The sequence below is a fragment of the Urocitellus parryii genome, unplaced genomic scaffold, assembly GCF_045843805.1.
Source record: "Urocitellus parryii isolate mUroPar1 unplaced genomic scaffold, mUroPar1.hap1 Scaffold_70, whole genome shotgun sequence".
Taxonomy (NCBI): Eukaryota; Metazoa; Chordata; class Mammalia; order Rodentia; family Sciuridae; genus Urocitellus; species Urocitellus parryii.
Genome location: NW_027554136.1, coordinates 1,097,086 through 1,103,085, shown reverse-complemented (window position 1 = coordinate 1,103,085; position 6,000 = coordinate 1,097,086). Strand labels below are relative to the sequence as shown.

The 6,000-nt window shown below is 33.8% G+C and overlaps 1 pseudogene; it reads right to left on the bottom strand.

The window, feature by feature from the left end:
- Positions 1 to 4,324: 4,324 nt before the first annotated feature.
- LOC144252942 (activating signal cointegrator 1 complex subunit 3-like) overlaps positions 4,325 to 6,000 on the bottom strand; it is a 35,960-nt pseudogene continuing 34,284 nt past the window's right edge.

The window sequence follows — 6,000 nt, the reverse complement described above, 5'->3', positions numbered from 1 at the left end:
CACTAAGCAACTCAGTCTTTCATTTTAACAGTCATGGTAGGGATATGTGGAAAAATAAAAATAAGCTCTCTGGACACAATTTTATTCTCCAAAGACAATTTATGTCAAATAAGAAAAACAAAAAGCAATATCTTTTTTAAGAATTTCTAACTACAAACACCTTAATAACCCTTCCCAATATCAGTTTCTGGAAAAATGAAATGCTTTGTAATACAGAAATATTACAAACAAACTTTAACTAGTAAGCACTAAACACACCAATCATTTTTAATCCCTTTTGACCTTGACCAGATGCCATGAATAAACTCCAGGTAAATAATTCTGATTCTGAAGTGTCCTCTGGTGTACAAAAATAGAGGCAATATTAGCAGGCTTATATATGTTTTCCTAAGGTGTTTAGAATGCAATGTTTTCATTAAAACATAAAGAATATCTTATAAAATTGTTGGTAAATTTAAAATCTACTTTTATTGAACTTTTCTTACTTGTTTCTTTTTCTTTTCTTTTTTGTAGTGTGATGGTTAATAACTCAGTGGCAAGAATCAAATTTCTTAAGTTAAAACCTGGCCACATCACTTGCATAAACATTCCGTTTGAATTCTTAGTACCTCAATTTTCTGTTATTTGGCAAGCATAATAATAGAATGTGTTCCAGATGATTTATGTAATGATAAAATGAAGTAATGCATGATGAACATCACAAAAGTACTTGACACACAGTAACACTTCAATATCTTTCTGAAGGCAAGAGAATCTTGACTTTTTCTTCTAAATAATGCCAGGGGTCATATTTTGTTTCTTTGTACACTAATTAAACAATATATTCTGCCTTCATTGGTTAGCATTGCAACTATTATTGTGGTAATTAAAGTTAATCCTAAAGTGTTTTATATGAAACTACATTATTATCTAATGAAGTATGTAGAAAAGTACTGCTGGTATCTTAAATTTGGTTCAGGGAAGATATAATCAATAGGTGTTTGAGCATGTCTGCTTATTTGTCTACAAGCACTGTCATCTGAATACACAAGGGGGGAAGAAGACAGGTGTGAATGGAATTGGCACATATACTCTGGTGTTTTCCCCTCATCCTCACCCTCCCCCCCACCCTAATTTTAAGAAGTGTACTTCATGGTAGCTTTTCTCTTCTGTCTTTGCATCTTTGATTTCTCCAGCTCAAGGTCAGCAACCCTTCCAGGCATACTGATGGGGTAGGAGATGCAAATCTCACAGTTGTACTGCTTTTTCTCATTACTACTGCAATAAGCACTTAAATTGATGCTTTAAACCTACTAATTTCTGAAATAATTCAGGATTTGTATGGGATCGCCTCACTGCAAAGCCGACACCAGATTGCTCTGCAAATTGAAGAACTTTTGAGCCAAATAACCATCATCATATCACACAGAGCCAATTTGCATTTGGTTTTGAAGATAACAGAATGGAAATTTATGCAAATAAATTAAGTAAGTTTACTTTTGAATTCTCCCTGAACTAATTATAACAAGTCTTGTTCAACAAAAAGTTTTACTTGGAAAGAAAAAGAGACATGCTTTAAAAGTTTCTTTAATATGTGCACATACAAATCAATATAATCCTGTTATAAATCCTGAACATTCACTTTGACACATTTAGGGTAAAACTGCTTAAGACTTAAAAGGCTAGAAAGCCAACTATCTGGCATTGTTCATTTGGTTTTTGGCCTTCCAAAGATTGTTTAGATTTAACTTTCCTTATAAGTTACATAGTGAACAAATAAGGGGTTTATTTGAAAGAATCTCTTTGAATCTAGGAACAATAATGTAATTAAAAAAGAGTGAAACATAAACAAGTAATTGAAGGAATTAGATGAAAATATACCCTACCATAAAAGGGCAAAACTCCCTAGAAGAGATGGAGTAGGTTCCTGGGTAATGCAATCTGGTAATGGAAAGGCTAAATGGAGCCTTCCAAAGTGAGCTTGAAAGCCTTATACTGAACAAGTTCTCATAATGCCAGTAATGTTATTAATCAATATTACTATCATTTGTTCAATTATTATTCTATGTCAAGAACTATATAAAGCAGTTTACATAATACTATTTTGCTTAACTTTCACAAGAATGTCATAAGATATATATAATGTTTCTATGGTTAGTAAATGGCAAAGACATAATTTTAACACAGGTGGGACTGACTTCAAAACACACACCTTAAGTTAGAAAACTCTTGGTACAACTTCACAGAGTAAGGCGGCCTTACCTGCTTTGTTTTGGTGGCCTGTAGCTCCTTCTCGACCATGGAGCTGAATACATGGTTTTTCCCTACACAGGCATGAATCAGTTCAGGGAGGACTCAATGGAGGTTTGGCACCTAGCACGTGAGCACTTTATAACTGGTTTCCATTTCCTTAGAAATTATATCAACACCAACAAAATAAGTCTTTCAAAGCACAAGTAAGATTTTCTGATAACATTGGTGTGTATAATATTAACAATTGTTTAAAAATTATGATATAACTCTTTATAGGCCATTATATTAAGTTTTAAATATTGGCTAACATTCTTTAGATCAACCTAAGGCAGTATCACTATCATTGTATGAAATCTGTAAACTGTAAATAATGTATCAGGTTCAGTAAATACTTAAAAGAGTTCATATGCAGTGGATGTGTTTCTATAGGAAGCACCGATGTGAAACAATATTTCCATGGAGATAAAAGTGCTGATGTGAAACCGTGACATGATTTTGGTGAATGTGTGCAAGTGTCTACTATAATTACTTGAATAGAATTTTAAATTTTAAGTTTGGGGAGCACAGAATTTAAAGTACACTTTGGAGATCTTTGAGATAAGTTTAAGTTGTGCCAGATCACAGGAACACGAGCCACCTAAATGTTATACTAAGAAGAAAATATAGTCAAAATTATATTAATATTGAATTTTTAAGGGTGATAAGAAAATTGGACCAAATCTCCTACACCCTGCAGCAGATTCCCTCATAGATGATGCTGTGTGAGGTTGTGCCTTTAATGTGCTTTCTATACTGCTGAAATCCAACTCACATAACCTTCAGAACCTTACCAGCAGAGCTTCTGACAAGTTATAGATATATCTACCTTCTCTCCCTGCCACCTGTTGCTGCTATGGCTCACTCTCTGAATGTGTCTGTTAGTTTCCAGGGACATCCTATGGTAGGGACTCAAGCATACCTGTCACCTTGTCACCCAGTACACTTGATTCAAATTAGGGATTTTTCTTAGGGGACCCCAGGTGCTCCTGAGGTTCTTGTTGGCATCTGTACTTGGATGGCTTAAATAACTGTGATCCTCATGCAGCTGACAAGAGGTAGAGGGTACATGATGGCAAGCCAGACTATTTTGGTTATCTCCATAACTGTGAAATAACATTCTGGCTGCAAGGTATCTCAACTGCTGTGAAACATTGGTGTGAAAGGATATTTTCATTTAAACACTGTCAATCTAGCTTCTATACTGTACTGTTCTTTTCCTTGTTGAAACATTTGCAGTCATGTATGTGAGACCTAAGGGTTGAATTATTCGATACTATTATAAACTCAGTACAGATTATATCTTGAACTTGCACTACACCTGACTATCTAGTTTTGGATATTTCAGATCCATAATTTACTATTTTTAAAAAACATTTTCTTTTAGTTGTCATAGGACACATATCTTTATTTTATTTATTTATTTTTCTGTGATTCTGAGGCTCGAACCCAGTGCCTTGCATGTGCTAGGCGAGCCCTACCACTAAGCCGTAACCCCAGCTCCCCATGGTTTACTTTGGACAATGGATTTCAGATCCCTCAGTCTCTTCTACATAACAGAAGCTGCCAATTTGTCTTGGTTTTAGATCACAAAGCACCTTAATAATGTTTTCTTAAATAAAGCTGATAATGTATAGGAATAAATGCAGTTAAAATAGAAACGTATTTAATATTGCAAAGGGAGAACACACAATTTAGGTAGGAGAAGGTTAAAATGGATTGTGGTTCAGCTTGGTACTGAGGGCAGGTCTCCTTCTGGGAAAGGGGAATTTTTACTCCAAAGAATCAATATTGTAGGCACCACATGAAATTCCAGTGTCTATATGTATTTTAATAAGGGAATTGTGGGGGATCTGGGGGTGTAGCTCAATGGTACAGCCTAGCATGCATGAAGCCCTGGGTCTGATTCCCAAAATACCCACTCCTCCCCAAAAATATCCATTAAAAAACTTAATTAAAATTATATTGCAAATTAAGACAATTACCTGAAAAAGTGAAGATGGTGCTGTTCTATGTTTGGTAGTGTAAGAAGAGAAGAATCTTTTAACCACTGGCCCTAGATCAACATCTGAACGAGGTTGGTGGTATTCAGGGCAGTCACCAGCCAACCTTGGTTTGCAGCCACATCCAGCATTGCCTGAATAGGCACAGAGCACATGTTACAAGAACATCAAGGCATTCACCCTCTCCCATTGGAAATCTTACATTAGCTTCAACAAAACAAACAAAAACAAAAAATCAATCATTTTATCACTAAATTACTATTCATCCAACTACAGTTGGATGGGGAGAGCAAAATGAATTTCCTGTAACATCCTACAAAAAGTCAAACCCTAAGCTAATTTTAAGAGTAAAAACTCATTGTACTTTGAAAACAAATACTTAATAATTCAATATATCAAGAATACTAGTAGTTGCATTTCTTCTTTTTTAAAACAATTCTTCTTAGTTGTTGATGGACATTTATTTTATTTATTTATTTATTTATACACAGGGCTGAGAATTGAACCCAGTGCCTTATGCATGCTCGGTAAGTGCTCCACCACTAAGCTACAACCCCAGGCCCTTCACAGAGTCTTTTAAATTTGAAAACTATTTATGATGGTAAGGAGAGAGAAGGTTTTCTTGTGAAACACTCATTTTCCCCAAAGAGCAAGTTAAGAATAGAGTCTTGTTCTCAATGACAATAATACACCACATCCTAGGCAAAGGGGCAATTGCCAGTGGTACATGTGGAATGATGGAGAGCTATTTATATCAGTCTATACATTTAATCCAATGTTTTATGAACAAACAAAATGCTGCATTTGCTTAAGGCAAAACTAAACAGTGAAATCTTATTAGTTTAAACAGTGAAATCTTAGAAGTTTACACAGGCAAAGCCATTTCAATTAAATTGGATTCTGGAGAATGCTGACTTAAAGACACATAAGTTAATATTATGATCTTAGGCAGTTATTTCATACAGTTTTAAGACTCCATTCTCTTATTTTTGGATGTACCTAGCAAAGCATTACAATGATACTTTAATGTTAAATATGTCACTGACAGCAAAATATTTTTAAAATATTGAACAAAAATCTATTAATTTTGAAATAATTTTAAGCTGTTCTAGTAAAATCAATTTCCTGTACTTCTAAGAATTTTGATAGAGACACATTCTTCTTCTCAGTTGCAAATTTCCAATTCTGTGTTTTCTAATTTACAAAAAGTAAACTATTTTAATAAATTTGGTTAAACTAACCTATGATCTCTTTATATACATTACAGGGAAATAGAATAAAGTTTTTGCATAACCTAATTAGTGTTAAAGGATGGTCAAAATGATTTTTACTACCTGCTAACCTGCTAGTTATACATCATAAAACCTGAATGTTGGTGTAATAAATATATGTGTCTTTATGTGCATGTATGACTGTGTGTACACATATGAATGTACATATTTATGAATCCAGAGAAGATATATTTATATTTTTCTTTACAAAAAAGAAAAATGCACTTTTTCTGTGAAGTATAGAAAAAAAGCAGGTTATGATGAATATATGCTACATACAGAAAAAAGTAGTTCACTAGTTGTAACTTTTGAGACTTGCTAAGGGAAAAGGAAAAGAAAAATGAATAATTATACCTAATTCAATATCATAACTTGTAATGTGGAGGAAGTATGGCAATTTTACGTGTGATTTTACATTACAACTTGACTGGAAATAAATTCCAGACCAAAAATTCACA